The sequence below is a fragment of the Schistocerca piceifrons genome, chromosome 2 (assembly GCF_021461385.2).
Source record: "Schistocerca piceifrons isolate TAMUIC-IGC-003096 chromosome 2, iqSchPice1.1, whole genome shotgun sequence".
NCBI classification, from domain to species: Eukaryota; Metazoa; Arthropoda; class Insecta; order Orthoptera; family Acrididae; genus Schistocerca; species Schistocerca piceifrons.
Window position 1 is genome coordinate 47,097,385 of NC_060139.1, and position 17,531 is coordinate 47,114,915.

Below are 17,531 nucleotides of genomic sequence, written 5' to 3' on the forward strand. Positions count from 1 at the left end.
TGTTTAAAACAGGTCGTACATCTTACAATTTTCGTTTTTCATCTTTTTACAGTTTTCTTTCCTTTTGTTTTATCTACAAAAATTTACAAAGAATGATTCAAAATAACAATAATTTGAGGTTGAAATATAAATAAAATTTTGTTGTTTTTAAGAAGAATATAAAAAGAAGATAGGATAGATGAGAGATTTGTTAGTACCATCACCGAGTGTGACTGACGGTGAATACCTCGGAATGGTTTCATCGAGCCGTTGACCGCCAGTCACACACACACCACACACACACACACACACACACACACACACACAAATGGTTATTAGTAGAGAAATGTTTCTTATCCTATTTGTTACTAATCCTATGTATTAACTACATTAGATGCGCATCCATGTACAGCATTTGGTGTTTTCTTGGCTAGATTGCCAGCAATTTGCTTATTTACTGTCACATCTCAGCTTCCTCCTCCTGTTCCTCCTCAATGTCACTATTTTCGCTGTCACTGTGGGTATCGCTGTCCATTCTCTGGAGATTTCTGTTACGCTGCACATAGGCATGTCTGTGACGTCGTGTCCGCATATACTCTTCATGTGTTGTTTTTGAAATACTGTTTGTCAGTGCGTTTAATTGTGCCCATTGTTCTTCGTCTCTTATTGCTGTGTCTATATCTATGTCTGTATCTGTGTAATCTAAGTGTAGTGTATGTCTATTGTTCGCGTACTGCCCGCAGAAAAAGACAGTGTGTTCTGGGGAACCTTCTTCCCCGCATGTGCATGTAGGTGTCTGCCTCAGACTCACGCGGTTTAAGTGCGTGGGGTAAGGTCCGTGCCCGGTTAAGAAATGTACCTTACTGCGGCTGGGATCGATATGTCTCATTCTCAACCGCTCCCTTATGTCAGGGAGGAAGTTGTGCAGTCTACGTCCCTTATCACTTACATCCCACTCACCTTGCCATGTATACAAACGCCAACTTTTAAGGTGACGTATCGTCTCTATGGGCAGACCGGTTATTGTGTGTACCTTATCTAGTCTCCCTACCTTTAACCAGTACCTTGCAGCTCTGTATTTGATCGTGATATCTATGGGGCATATTCCGAGCACCACACACAGTGCATCTGCTGAGGTGGTACCGAAGGCTCCAGATAGCCTAAGTATGACACTTCTCTGCCCTCGTCTGACGGATGCTTTGTTGGTGACAACGTTCAGTCTATGTGCCCACGTGCTCGCTGCAAAGCTGAGTACTGATTCGAAGAGCGCACAGTGGTATGTACGTATGACTGGTAGAGGTAGTCTGTACTGTTTTGAATTTAGCCTCACCAGTTTGTGGAGTATTTTTTCTGCTTTGTCTGTTGTTAGCCTTATGTGTTCGTGGAAATTCAATTTTTCATCTATGTGTACCCCAAGATAGCGCGTAATGCGTGCTCGTTTGATGTTTGTGTCCCCAATTTTAACCGAAGGATTCCTTTGGAGTGATCCTTTCAGTAAAGTGTATGTTGTTTTGTTTTCGGCTATCCTGAGTTTGTTGTTGTGACACCACTGAGTAATTGTTTGTAGTAATCCACTGGCTTTCTCTTCTAACTGGGCTCTGTTGTTTGCAGTGACTACAACTAATAGGTCATCTGCGTAGGCGACAATTCCGTCTGACCTGTCATCCCCATCCAGACGTTCTAGGAGGGGTTCGATTGTTATGTCCCAGAAGATGGGGCCGAAGATCGACCCTTGAGAACAGCCTTTGGTAATTCTTTTAATTACTTTCCGGCTGTCCATCTGCCATTCGACTACTCGGTCTTTACAGTAGTCCAGAAAACTGTTGTACAGTGATTGCGGTACCTCCAGATGTCTTAGCCTCTGAAACAGTGCTGGCCACCAAAGATTATCAAATGCTCCGGCAATGTCAATCATTATTGCCATGGCGTATTTCTGTTTTGTGGTGTTAACTATGTGCAGGGCCTGGTTGATGGCATCATCTATTGATCTGCCCGCTCTGAAGCCGAACTGGTGTTGGCTCATACCCCTGAGAGCTCTGTGTGTTTGCAGGAGCTTACACAGTAGCTTCTCCTGAATCTTTGCTAGGGTGTTTATTAGGCATATTGGCCTGTAAGTCTTTGGATCTGAAGGATCCCTGTCCGCTGATTTCTTAATAATGACTGCTTTGGAGGTTTTCCATACTGTAGGTACCCTGCCCAGCCGTAAGGCATCGTTCAGTAACGTTGTTAGGAACGGGGTGATCTGCGGTGCTAGTTTTTTCAGTGTTTCCGAGTGGATACCATCTGGTCCAGGTGCTTTTTTGTTTTTGAGCTCTGAGATTGCTAGCGCAACCTCTTCTTGCGCAAAATGACAGGTGACAGTTGCAGTGTTGTATGGTGTGTGTAGGTTTCCTCTTAGTGTTGCATGATATTGTGTGTCTGTATCGATAACGTCGTCAGGGAGCAGTTTATACAGCGGAAACTCCGCTGTATTCCTCCATCCCCTCGTCATCGTGCCGTCATCCTGCCTTAGCGTTCCCAGAACTAGTGGAGTTTTTATCTTCTCTGTCAATATTTTGTATGGTTCCCCCCATATATTTTGCTCTGTTTGTGTTGTTACAAATAGCTCCCAATGTTGTCTACGCGTGTTGTATAGGGTCTGTCTGTATAAGTCTCGTGCATGCCTATATGCTTCAAGTCTTATTCGTCGGTCCCTATCTGCTATCGCCCTTTGATATAATTTTCGTTTGCGTCTTGCGTCTTGTTTGAGTCTCTAAGTTCGTTGGTCCATGGTACTGGTGAGCAATTTGTGTTCTTTGCTGTCGGTATTGATGTGTTTTGTGCATGTTGTGTCACCTGTGTTAACTTGTGTGCTCTATAATCGATACTTCCATTGATGTTTTGTAGATCGTGTCGTTGTATAATTTCCGTTAATTTGTTCCAGTCTGCTTTGTGCAACAGCAAGTGTCTGGTGTGTGATTTGGTCATTGTGTTCTGAGTGTGAGTTAGTGTGTATGTTATGACATTATGATCACTACTGGTTATGTTGTCGTGTACAGTCCAGTTTGTTACGTATGCCATTGCTGCATTATTTGCTAGCGTGAAGTCGATATTACTGCTCGTACCATCGAACCCTGCATATGTTGGTATAGGTCCTTCCGTATTCATTACATGTAGTTGTGTTTCTTGTATTAGATCGGTGATTATGCGTCCTCTGTCATCTGTTCTGTCTGAGTTCCAGAGGGTCGATCTGGAATTAATGTCAGCACTTATCACTAATTTTTTGCCTCTGGCATACATTACTAGGTCTCTGATGTAGTCTGCATACGGCTGTATTTGATGGCTGTATTGGGCGTACATGGATGCAATAACCCATGTGACGTTCCCGTTAGTTATCTCTATGGTAACCAAGTGTTGATTGCATAACTGTGTTACCTTAACTATGTTATAAGTTCTGTTTAGAATTACTATTGCAGCCTTACAGTCATTGCTGCCTGTTATTGTGGTAGCATGTTTTGGTAGACATATCAGTTGCCCGTTTCTGTTATAGGGTTCTTGTAAGCACATGATGTCTGCCTGCAGGTCTAGTGCTATTTTAGGGATTTCCGCGCTGACTGTCGTACTGTTTTTTGTATTATGTTGTAAGATATTCATTTTTTGTCTATGTGTTCTGGGTGTTTTACGTGTACAAAACATTTACTGCCAGTCTGTGAGTAATCAAAATATGTTCGTCCGTGTGCTCTTACATGATCTATATATATTTTGTCCAAGTCGAAAGATTCTGACCTGCGCAGGCAGACCTGGAGCATGACATCGAGCAGCGGCTCTGCTGATGTAGGAATATTTTCTGTCTTTAGGATGATTCTGTCTGTTTGCTCAGTTACTGGAAAACAGAGAGAATCTCCCTTTGGATGGCACAATCTAAGTAGCAACCGCTGCGCTGTCTGCAGTATCTCTTTTTTCTCTAGCCTACTTAAAAGTAAGTTAAGTTCTAAATTATCATAATTAGGTGCAGCTGGCTTGCTGTTGGTGCTGGTTTCTGTTGCGGTCTCTGAGGTGGTACTGGACGGATTGTGGCTTGGTGTTGGCCGCTGATTGGGGGACATTTTAAGACCTCTTTGGGATGTCACACGGTTACTTTTCGTTTTGTCACACGCCTCTTCAATGCTGTTTGCCTTCACACGTTTTTCACTGATGTTGGTGGTGCTTGCTGGCGTGGTGTCGGCGATGGTGGTGATTTGTATGGGACTGACTGTATATGTTATGTTGTCTTTGTTTGTGTTTGGAGTGGAGGTTGTTGCTAGACGCACGTTGACATCGTTGCAAATGTCACATGTCTCTCCCTCAGATTTGTCCTCATCTAATTGGTCTACTTTTATAAGTCTGGGTCCAGTAGTTTTGAGTTTTGTATTGGTCTGTAGCCTGAGTGTTTCGATGTGTTTTGATTCAGGGACTGCATGCCTGTCTGTTCCTTGTTCCATTTTCCCGGGGTGAAGAGTGCCTACCGTGACAAATTTGACTGGTTTGATGTACTGTTCACATTTACGTGTGTCGTAGGGTTTTCCATGTGATGATGATTCTGGTTTGTGTTCATCCTGTGTATGTGTGGTGTGATGTACTTCGGCTGGGAGAAATTGTGAGGGAGTATGTCGGTTTTGTTTGTACATTTTCTTGTGCACAATACATGTAAGTTCATCTTCCAACTCATCTATCCTCTGCATTAATGTTATTTGGAAGTTTATCCAGAGAGCGATCCTACAGCTATAAGCAGCGTCATTCGCAGAGTGCTGGGCGACTTCATCCATGTTTTCAAGACTCAGGAAGGGCTAGTTTGACTACGCCGAGTCGAGATTGCAGTCAGATCGACACGCAACTAGCAGCTGGAGCCGTGCAAAGTACGAGATACTCGACTTATTTTGTAAACAGTATATGATGTGTAAAACTGATGCTGAAATACACGCAGGGTGTCCCAGGAGGAATGGTCAGTGTTCAGGGATCAGGGGTAAAACACGTAAGGTCATTCGAAGCAAAGAAGTCTAGTAAACATGGGCTGTCCGTAGTAGTTTACAAGAATTCTTATTATCTTATTCATTATTAGACATACTCCAGCTTTACATGGACTTGAGTATGTAAGTTAAAAATGACAGTCAAAATTCTATATTAGCTCAGGTTTGGAAGTTACTGAAACTTTTATGTTCTTCACATATTATAATCGGCAAATCTAACAAGTGTGGCTCCGCCAAAGACACAACAATTTACCAAACATTTGACAGTTCTTTTGGGGGTCAATCCATGCACTAATCAAAATTAGGGTCACTGTTTTTCTAGAGTGTCTCTAGTGTTTTAGGTACATGGTACTGAAATTTATATTTTTTCACTACATAATTTTGGTGTAAACATGGAATCGTCTGATGTGGAAGCATGCCATGTGTCACTGTCACTAGAAAAGTTTACTGTTGTGGCTATTAGAGGGTATGGAACGGGAAGAACCACTCAATGAGGAAATGGTCGCACCGCGCTTGGTGTATTAGCTTACTGTATACTGCTCCTATTACTCTTATTAAATTCTTTATTGAGTGGAGGCACCAAGCAGAAGTAGCAATTTGTTGCGTGGTTTGTAGGTTCGCTGCAAAGCATGCACTACGAAATGCATGGACACTTTTTTCTTTCCATTTATGCATTTAGAGTTGAGAACACATCGTACAACATGAGGAGTGTATGCTTTCGATTGGCCTCCTACACGGCATCCCAAATAAAGGAAATATATTTTGTCACTGTTCGCTCCTCTTGTCCAAAAACGGCATCCCCACTTATGTAACAAAACTGTTGGGTTATTAGCATATCTGCGGGGGCCTAAAGCAGTTTTGGCTTCACACAGTGACTCAGAAACTCACATAAAGGGCACAGTACACAAGGAGCAAGGAATATCGGACTGTTTTAGCTAGATACAAAATACTGCTTTAATATCACATGCAGCACCTGTTCAGCGATGGGTATATCTGAGGATGTGGTCGAAGACATCGCTTCCCCTTACAATGTGCGTATCTTTTAACTGCGTGAAACACAATATTCACGTGTTTTCTCTGGCATTCCTGATATGACAAGAAAATGAAAGCTAGAAAACAGTAACAATCTCCATATAACACCAAAGCAGAGGTTAGAAACTAAAAGCTATTCTTCTTTTCGAATTAAATCTAGGAAAATCTATAAATAATGGGTATTTATGGTCATGTCAAATTTTCATTGTTGAACAGTGTAAACAATCTGTCCCTGTGATTTATCCCTCCCCCCTTCAAAGCGGAGAAACAGGAGAGGCTAGAGGTAGAAAATTATCATTTTTCATTGAGGTACAAGAAAATAAACTCTCAGTTATACTGAGACCGGTGTGATAAGCGAGACGTGAGTACGCATAATTGAAATTTTACAGCATCTGAAGAATATTACTAAAACTGTTTGTTTCTCCGTTTTCCGAGCCGTAGCAAGGCAATTTTGTTCAACAGCTTAACTCATTGTAAATCCAACAGTTACGTGTTTTTCTACTGACTTCCAACATCCGTACGGCGATCCCTGTTTAGATTTTCCGTAGTTTCACTAAAGTCTTTCGTGTAAATGCCGGGATGGTTCCTGCTAAACGGCTATGCGCTACCTGTTCCATCTTCATGAAATCACACCTGTAACTATAAAAATTACGATTTCTTAGTTTTAAAGTGAAATACCACGACTTGTCCCATATCCTTATGAAATTAATGCTCAGATAAATTAAACTACTATTGCAAATCTTCTGAGTAAAGACATTAGATGTACATTTCAAGTATTTCCTCAAAATACATTTACAATTTTAAAACATCAAAGTAGGTCTATTGATACCACCAACTGCGATTTTATTTAATTTTTTTAGAAAAAGTAATTCCTGACGCTTTCTCGTTACAATTTACCGGAATAAATGGCTTCCTTCCCATCTAGAGAGCACTGGTAAATATTTGGCTGTAAATTGTTTGGTTGTAAAGAAAGGAAACGCTTTTGATGGGGCCGACTGTAATCGGTGACGTGCACCACCCTGAAATAATCCAGCTAGCCGGCTCGCCTCTTTTACGTTCGCCAGCCAAACAGCGCTCTCTAAAGTGCGGTGTGATCGGAAACCTATTTTCCATAAACACGTGGGAGAAACGGGCCCGCTGGGACAAATAAGGGGCTGTATAGGGTGAATTTGATCAGCCTTCCGCCTGACGGTTACAGCAGGTGTCGGTTAGGGATGAACGCTTTCCACCCACCCCTGAGGGGAAGCGTTAGGGGCGGTGAAAGCGCCTCGGGGGTTGAAGTCAAGTTAAACTTTTGAAATACGTAGCACGAGGATGACATAAACAGAAAAAGCAATCTTCTCCTCAGGAGATGTATTCCGCTCGTAAACGTTATCGTTTGTATCATGAGGCTCCATTTCTGCTCTCTTACTGCGAAAATATCTCGCTTCACATTTACTTAAGAGGATATTTTCGCTGACTGACAGAATTATGTTTCAGTCTGATTTCTCTAACTTTTTCTAGTAATTAGGGTAAGCCGGCCGGAGTGGCCGAGCGGTTCTAGGCGCTACGGTCTGAAACCGCGCGACTGCTACGGTCGCAGGTTCGAATCCTGCCTCGGGCATGGATGTGTGTGATGTCCTCAGGTCAGTTAGGTTTAAGTAGTTTTAAGTTCTAGGGAACTGGTGAATTTTCTCTGCCTCGTGATGACTGGGTGTTGTGTGATGTCCTTAGGTTAGTTAGGTTTAAGTAGTTCTAAGTTCTAGGGGACTGATGACCATAGATGTTAAGTCCCATAGTGCTCAGAGCCATTTGAACCATTTGAATTAGGGTAAACGTAAAGCCTTTAATGAAAACTACGGCAATGTCGGTACTTCAGTGACATTGACAGGCCTTTGTAGGTTATTTGTGGAGGCAATCAGCCTGTACGTTTCCTATGATTATGGCTAACTTAGGTTGTAATATTAAACACCTTTCTAGTCGGCCCTGTAATCCACCATTCCATAAGAACCCGGCTTATATTGTACAGGCTGTATCTGTTTAGTTATTCAAACATTGTCTCCACTGGAAATATGTCTTGGACAAATGTCTGTTGCATTTATTTCGGCACATTTGCTTCTAGTTATTCCGTAACCCATTTTCCATTGCACATCTTGTGTGTCGCTGTAGTGCTCTACTCGATAGCGTGAACGTGAGAATGTCCGCGTACAGTCATCGCCTATTTAACTCCGGCACCCGAAAATAAAATCAGCTGTCACGATACTGAAACTATTTTCTTGCTTCCAAGTGAAACTAAACAACATTGCTTTGGAACAACAAGCGTGTCCTACTTCCCTATTCCTGGTAGACACGGCGAGTAACGTATACAATCAGAGCAAAAAATCCGGGAATGCATCCATGCTGCATTCACGGATTCATTAAATAAGTCAGCTTTGACATACATTGACGGAACAAAAAACGTACCACCAAAAAATAACTAATGTAGAGTAATGAAATTTCGGGAACACATTTGTCTAGGTAACATATTTAAGTGATTAGCACTGCAAGACCATAGATTAGTGTAACAGCGAGATAACGTATTATGTAATGCTAGTACGTTAATAACCACAGTAACCAATAACCAATGTAACCGCCAGAACGTTGAATGCAAGGAAGCAAACGTGCACGCATTGCGTTGTACGGGTGCCGGACGTCACTTTGTCGGTTGGAGTTCCATGCTTGTTGCACTTGACCGGTCAGTAAAGGGACGGTTAATGCTGTTTGTGGGCGACGCTGGAGTTGTCGTCCGATGATGTCCCGTATGTGCTTGATTGGAGATAGATCTGGTGATCGAGCAGGTCAAGACAACATATCGACACACTGTAGAGCATGTTGGGTTACAACTGCGGTATGTGAGCGAGCGCTATCCTGTTGGAAAGCACCCTGTCGGATATTGTTCATCATGGTAGCGCAACAGGTCGAATCATCGGATTGACATGCAGTTTTGCAGTCAGGGTGCGTGGGATAACCAAGGGAATGCTCCTGTTGTAGTATGAAATCGCATCACAGTCCATAACTCCACGTGTAGGTCCACAGCGTGTCTAGCACACAGACAAGTTGGTTTCAGGTCCTCGACTGGCTTCCATCTAACCAACACGCGGTCATTGCTGGCATAGAAGCAGAACCAGTTTTCATCAGACCTCCATCCTGCTCTCCAATGAGCTCTTGCTTGATAGCACTGATGGCCCGCATCTCGTGGTCGTGCGGTAGCGTTCTCGCTTCCCACGCCCGGGTTCCCGGGTTCGATTCCCGGCGGGGTCAGGGATTTTCTCTGCCTCGTGATGGCTGGGTGTTGTGTGCTGTCCTAAGGTTAGTTAGGTTTAAGTAGTTCTAAGTTCTAGGGGACTGATGACCGTAGCAGTAAGTCCCATAGTGCTCAGAGCCATTTGAACCATTTGATAGCACTGAACTCAAAAATGGCGGTCTACACCTACATCTACATCTATATGATTACTCTGCCATTCACATTTAAGTGCTTGGCAGAGGGTTCATCGAACCACAATCGTACTGTCTCTCTACCATTCCACTCCCGAACAGCGCGCGGCAAAAACGAACACCTAAACCTTTCTGTTCGAGCTCTGATTTCTCTTATTTTATTTTGATGATCATTCCTACCTATGTAGGTTGGGCTCAACAAAATATTTTCGCATTCGGAAGAGAAATTTGGTGACTGAAATTTCGTAAATAGATCTTGCCGCGACGAAAAACGTCTTTGCTTTAATGACTTCCATCCCAACTCGCGGATCATATCTGCCACACTCTCTCCCCTATTACGTGATAATACAAAACGAGCTGCCCTTTTTTGCACCCTTTCGATGTCCTCCGTCAATCCCACCTGGTAAGGATCCCACACCGCGCAGCAATATTCTAACAGAGGACGAACGAGTGTCTCTTTAGTGGACTTGTTGCATCTTCCAAGTGTCCTGCCAATGAAACGCAACCTTTGGCTCGCCTTCCCCACAATATTATCTATGTGGTCTTTCCAACTGAAGTTGTTCGTAACTTTGACACCGAGGTATTTAGTTGAATCGACAGCCTTGAGAATTGTACTGTTTATCGAGTAATCGAATTCCAACGGATTTCTTTTGCAACTCATGTGGATCACCTCACCGCTTTCGTTATTTAGCGTCAACTGCCACCTGCCACACCATACAGCAATCTTTTCTAAATCGCTTTGCAACTGATACTGGTCTTCGGATGACCTTACTATACGGTAAATTACAGCATCATCTGCGAACAACCTAAGAGAACTGCTAAGATTGTCACCCACGTCATTTATATAGATGAGGAACAGCAGAGGTCCCAGGTCGCTTCCCTCGGGAACACCTGATATCACTTCAATTCTACTCGATGATTTGCCGACTATTACTACGAATTGTGACCTTCCTGACAGGAAATCACGAATCCAGTCGCACAACTGAGACGATACTCCATAGGCCTGCAGCTTGATTAGAAGTCGCTTGTGAGGAACGGTGTCAAAAGCTTTCCGGAAATCCAGAAATACGGAATCAACCTGAGATTCCCTGTCAATAGCGGCCATTACTTCGTGCGAATAAAGAGCTAGCTGCGTTGCACAAGAACGATGTTTTCTGAAACCATGCTGATTACGTATCAATAGATCGTTCCCTTCGAGGTCATTCATGTTGTTGTTGTTGTGGTCCTCAGTCCTGAGACTGGTTTGATGCAGCTCTCCATGCTACTCTATCCTGTGCAAGCTTTTTCATCTCCCAGTACCTACTGCAACCTACATCCTTCTGAATCTGCTTAGTGTATTCATCTCTTGGTCTCCCTCTACGATTTTTACCCTCCACGCTGCCCTCCAATACTAAATTGGTGATCCCTTGATGCCTCAGAACATGTCCTACCAACCGATCCCTTCTTCTGGTCAAGTTGTGCCACAAACTTCTCTTCTCCCCAATCCTATTCAATACTTCCTCATTAGTTATGTGATCTACCCATCTAATCTTCAGCATTCTTCTGTAGCACCACATTTCGAAAGCTTCTATTCTCTTCTTGTCCAAACTATTTATCGTCCATGTTTCACTTCCATACATGGCTACACTCCATACGAATACTTTCAGAAATGACTTCCTGACACTTAAATCAATACTGGATGTTAACGAATTTCTCTTCTTCAGAAACGCTTTCCTTGCCACTGCCAGTCTACATTTTATATCCTCTCTACTTCGACCATCATCAGTTATTTTGCTCCCCAAATAGCAAAACTCCTTTACTACTTTAAGTGTCTCATTTCCTAATCTAATTCTCTCAGCATCATCCGACTTAATTAGACTACATTCCATTATCCTTGTTTTGCTTTTGTTGATGTTCATCTTATACCCTCCTTTCAAGACACTGTCCATTCCATTCAACTGCTCTACCATGTCCTTTGCTGGCTCTGACAGAATTACAATGTCGTCGGCGAACCTCAAAGTTTTTATTTCTTCTCCATGAATTTTAATACCTACTCCTAATTTTTCTTTTGTTTCCTTTACTGCTTGTTCAATATACAGATTGAACAACATCGGGGAGAGGCTACAACCCTGTCTTACTCCCTTCCCAACCACTGCTTCCCTTTCATGTCCCTCGACTCTTATAACTGCCATCTGGTTTCTGTACAAATTGTAAATAGCCTTTCGCTCCCTGTATTTTACCCCTGCCACCTTTAGAATTTGAAAGAGAGTATTCCAGTCAACATTGTCAAAACCTTTCTCTAAGTCTACAAATGCTAGAAACGTAGGTTTGCCTTTCCTTAATCTTTCTTCTAAGATAAGTCGTAAGGTCAGTATTGCCTCACGTGTTCCAGTGTTTCTACGGAATCCAAACTGATCTTCCCCGGGGTTGGCTTCTACTAGTTTTTCCATTCGTCTGTAAAGAATTCGTGTTAGTATTTTGCAGCTGTGACTTATTAAGCTGACAGTTCGCTAATTTTCACATCTGTCAACACCTGCTTTCTTTTGGATTGGAATTATTATATTCTTCTTGAAGTCTGAGGGTATTTCGCCTGTTTCATACATCTTGCTCACCAGATGGTAGAGTTTTGTCAGGACTGGCTCTCCCACGGCCGTCAGTAGTTCCAATGGAATATTGTCTACTCCGGGGGCCTTGTTTCGACTCAGGTCTTTCAGTGCTCTGTCAAACTCTTCACGCAGTATCATATCTCCCATTTCATCTTCATCTACATCCTCTTCCATTTCCATAATATTGTCCTCAAGTACATCGCCCTTGTATAGACCCTCTATATACTCCTTCCATCTTTCTGCTTTCCCTTCTTTGCTTAGAACTGGGTTTCCATCTGAGCTCTTGATATTCATACAAGTCGTTCTCTTATCTCCAAAGGTCTCTTTAATTTTCCTGTAGGCGGTATCTATCTCACCCCTAGTGAGATAGGCCTCTACATCCTTACATTTGTCCTCTAGCCATCCCTGCTTAGCCATTTTGCACTTCCTGTCGATCTCATTTTTGAGACGTTTGTATTCCTTTTTGCCTGTTTCACTTACTGCATTTTTATATTTTCTCCTTTCATCAATTAAATTCAGTATTTCTTCTGTTACCCAAGGATTTCTACTAGCCCTCATCTTTTTACCTACTTGATCCTCTGCTGCCTTCACTACTTCATGCCTCAAAGCTACAGATTCTTCTTCCACTGTATTTATTTCCCCCATTCCTGCCAATTGCTCCCTTATGCTCTCCCTGAATCTCTGTACAACCTCTGGTTCTTTTAGTTTGTCCAGGTCCCATCTCCTTAAATTCCCACCTTTTTGCAGTTTCTTCAGTTTTAATCTACAGGTCATAACCAATAGATTGTGGTCAGAGTCCACATCTGCCCCTGGAAATGTCTTACAATTTAAAACCTGGTTCCTAAATCTCTGTCTTACCATTATATAATCTATCTGATACCTTTTAGTATCTCCAGGGTTCTTCCATGTATACAACCTTCTTTCATGATTCTTAAACCAAGTGTTAGTTATGATTATGTTGTGCTCTGTGCAAAATTCTACAATGCGGCTTCCTCTTTCATTTCTGTCCCCCAATCCATATTCACCTACTATGTTTTCTTCTCTCCCTTTTCCTACACTCGAATTCCAGTCACCCATGACTATTAAATTTTCGTCTCCCTTCACAATCTGAATAATTTCTTTTATTTCATCATACATTTCTTCAATTTCTTCGTCATCTGCAGAGCTAGTTGGCATATAAACTTGTACTACTGTAGTAGGTGTGGGCTTCGTATCTATCTTGGCCACAATAATGCTTTCACTATGCTGTTTGTAGTAGCTTACCCGCATTCCTATTTTCCTATTCATTATTAAACCTACTCCTGCATTACCCCTATTTGATTTTGTGTTTATAACCCTGTAGTCACCTGACCAGAAGTCTTGTTCCTCCTGCCACCGAACTTCACTAATTCCCACTATATCTAACTTCAACCCATCCATTTCCCTTTTTAAATTTTCTAACCTACCTGCCCGATTAAGGGATATGACATTCCACGCTCCGATCCGTAGAACGCCAGTTTTCTTTCTCCTGATAACGACATCCTCTTGAGTAGTCCCCGCCCGGAGATCCGAATGGGGGACTATTTTACCTCCGGAATATTTTACCCAAGAGGACGCCATCATCATGTAATCATACAGTAAAGCTGCATGCCTTCGGGAAAAATTACGGCTGCAGTTTCCCCTTGCTTTCAGCCGTTCGCAGTACCAGCACAGCAAGGCCGTTTTGGTTATTGTTACAAGGCCAGATCAGTCAATCATCCAGACTGTTGCCCTTGCAACTACTGAAAAGGTTGCTGCCCCTCTTCAGGAACCACACGTTTGTCAGGTCATTCATAATGTTTGAATAAAGAATATGCTCCAAAACCCTACTGCAAACCGACGTCAATGATATAAGTCTGTAGTTCGATGGATTACTCCTACTCCCTTCTTAAACACTGGTGCGACCTGCGCAATTTTCCAATCTGCAGGTACAGATCTATCGGTGAGCGAGCGGTTGCATATGATTGCTAAGTAGGGAGCTATTGTATCAGGGTAATCTGAAAGGAACCTAATCGGTATACAATCTGGACCTGAAGACTTGCCCGTATCAAGCGATTTGAGTTGCTTCGGATCCCCTAAGGTATCTACTTCTAAGAAACTCATGCTAGCAACTGTTCGTGTTTCAAATTCTGGAATATTCCATTCGTCTTCCCTGGTGAAGGAATTTCGGAAAACTGCGTTCAATAACTCCGCTTTAGCGGCACAGTCGTCGGTAACAGTACCATCGGCACTGCGCAGCGAAGGTATTGACTGCGTCTTACCGCTTGTGTACTTTACATACGACCAGAATTTCTTCGGATTTTCTACCAAATTTCGAGACAATGTTTCGTTGTGGAACCTATTAAAGGCATCTCGCATTGAAGTCCGTGTCAAATTTCGCGCGTCTGTAAATTTTAGCCAATCTTCGGGATTTCGCGTTCTTCTGAACTTCGCATGCTTTTTCCGTTGCCTCTGCAACAGCGTTCGAACCTGTTTTGTGTACCATGGGGGATCAGTTCCATCTCTTATCAATTTATGAGGCATGTATCTCTCAATTTCTGTTGCTACTATATCTTTGAATTTGAGCCACATCTCGTCTACATTTGCATAGTCAGTTCGGAAGGAATGGAGATTGTCTCTTAGGAAGGCTTCTAGCGACACTTTATCCGCTTTTTTAAATAAAATTATTTTGCGTTTGTTTCTGGTGAATTTGGAAGAAACGGTATTGAGCCTAGCTACAACGACCTTGTGATCTCTAATCCCTGTATCAGTCATGATGCTCTCTATTAGCTCTGGATTGTTTGTGGCTAAGAGGTCAAGTGTGTTTTCGCAACCATTTACAATTCGCGTGGGTTCGTGGACTAACTGCTCGAAATAATTTTCGGAGAAAGCATTTAGGACAATATCGGAAGATGTTTTCTGCCTACCACCGGTTTTGAACAAGTATTTTTGCCAACATGTAGAGGGAAGGTTGAAGTCCCCACCAACTATAACCGTATGAGTGGGGTATTTATTTGTTACGAGACTCAAATTTTCTCTGAACTGTTCAGCAACTAAATCATCGGAGTCTGGGGGTCGGTAGAAGGAGCCAACTATTAACTTAGTTCGGCTGTTAAATATAACCTCCACCCATACCAATTCGCACGGAGTGTCTATTTCGACGTCACTACAAGATAAGCCACTACTGACAGACACAAACACTTCACCACCAATGCTGCCTAATCTATCTTTCCTGAACACCGTCTGAGACTTCGTAAAAATTTCTGCAGAACTTATTTCAGGCTTTAGCCAGCTTTCTGTACCTATAACGATTTCAGCTTCTGTGCTTTCTATTAGCGCTTGTAGCTCAGGGACTTTCCCAGCACAACTACAACAATTTACAACTACAATTCCGACTGTTCCTTGATCCAAGCACGCCATGTATTTGTCATGCACCCTTTGAGATTGCAGCCCACCCCGTACTTTCCCGAGGCCTTCTAACCTAAAAAACCGCCCAGTCCACGCCACACAGCCTTCGCTACCCGTGTAGCTGCCAGCTGAGTGTAGTGAACTCCTGACCTATTCAAACATTGTCTTCACTGGAAATATGTCTTGGACAAATGTCCACCACCCTATGGCGCAAGTCAGTGAATCTGCAGCCAACACGGTCGCAAAACCGTCTGACCTTCTAATTCAGACCCTCCACCTGGCTCTACACCAAAGGTCGGCAGTCGGTTCTGTCAACGATGCTGCAGATGGTGAGCTCTGCCTTCATATCGTAAGCAAGACCGGCAGCCTTCACCAAATCAGATAGCCGCTGGAATCCAGAGAGAATTTCCTCAGATCCAAAGCGACACACGCCATTAGCGCCGACATGTGCCACCACCTGCAGCTGGCTGCACCCTGTGCTCTTCATGGCATCCGGATGGACCCTTTCCACATCAGGAATGACTCCACCCGGAATGCACACGGAGTGCACACTGGATTTCTTCCCCTCCTTAGCCGTCATATCCCTAAGGAGCCCCATTACGCGCCTAACATTGGAGCTCCCAACTACCAATAAGCCCACCCTCTGCGATTGCCCGGACCTTGAAGGCTGAGAATCATCTTCTGAAACAGGGTAGGCAGCTGCATCTGGCTCAACCAGAGACAGTGCCTGAAACCTGTTTGTCAGACGCACCGGGGAGGCTTTCCGATCAGCCTCCGGGGACGTCTTTCGCTGCCTGCCACGTCTTGGAACGACCTCCCAATCAACCACAGGCGAGGGCTCAGCCCCACTGCGGGCAGCAACTGGGGCAACCACAGCGGCAGACCGATCTGGCGACAGACGGGACGAGGTTGACATCCCCGTGATACCCAAGTCCGACTCCCCACAGTGGTGCCCATTGGCAACAGCCTCAAGCTGCGAAGTCAGCGCCGCTTGCAGCTGCGAGCGCAGGGATGCCAACTCAGCCCTCATCCGAACACAGCAATCACAGTCCCTGTCCATTCTAATCGATGTTGAATAACAGTTACTGAAACACGAGTCCGTGTCTAGATAACGCAAGGGGTAATGGAATACACGTTGCAGCGAGTCTGGCTCAGAGCTTTCCTTGAAGTAAACGATGTGTAACAGTTCTTTGTGACACTGTGGTGCCACCAACAGCTGCTCAAATTGCTACTGCAGATGCAGTACGATGCGTCAGAGCGATACGCCGAACATGATGGTCTTCCACCTCGTTAGTCGCACGTTACCATCCAGAGCTCGGCCTTCTTGCTATCGTACTTCTCGTGACCACGCTCCCAGCAGCCATGTACAGTGGCTATATTCCTACCAAGTTTTGCTTTCTCGTAAGCCTATGAAACCACCTCGTTCAAACTCAGTGATGTGTTAACAATTTTTTGTCACCTGAAAGGTATTCTTCATTAATATCGACTCAACACGTCCAATCTCAAACTAACTAGCGTCCATGACCATTACAGCCTGTATTTAAAGCAAACCTGGCGCTACTTGCGCCAATCTCATACGACTGGCGCGAAATATGAACAGACGTCGTTTTTTAGATGTAGACACACGGCTACTAACTTTCGTCTATGTTGCAAGACTCCTACTTGGTGTTGCGATTTTTTTCTGACGGTGTATTTCGAAAACGCAGTAAGGAAAAGCAAGAGTGCAAAAATAACAACCAATAACTTACCTGAACACTAGTCTCCGTATGTTCATTTTTTTAGAGATGGCTGCGAGACTCGGCTGTTCGCTACAGGATGTCAAATCAAACACCTTCCAATCTTCTAATTTTCAAACTTATATTATTTGCCTACCAGTTTCGGTGATTTATTGCGGCATCTTCAGGCCCCTGACCGACGTTTAGGAAGAATCCAGCCCGGTTCTGGCCAGAAATCTACAGATATCAGTATTAGAATTCTGGCCCCTTTTCCGACCAAAACCGAGGTGGAATCTTCCTACGCGTCGATCAGGGGGCTGAAGATGTCGTAGAAATTGCCGAAACTGGTAGCCACATAAAATAAGTTTGGGAATTAG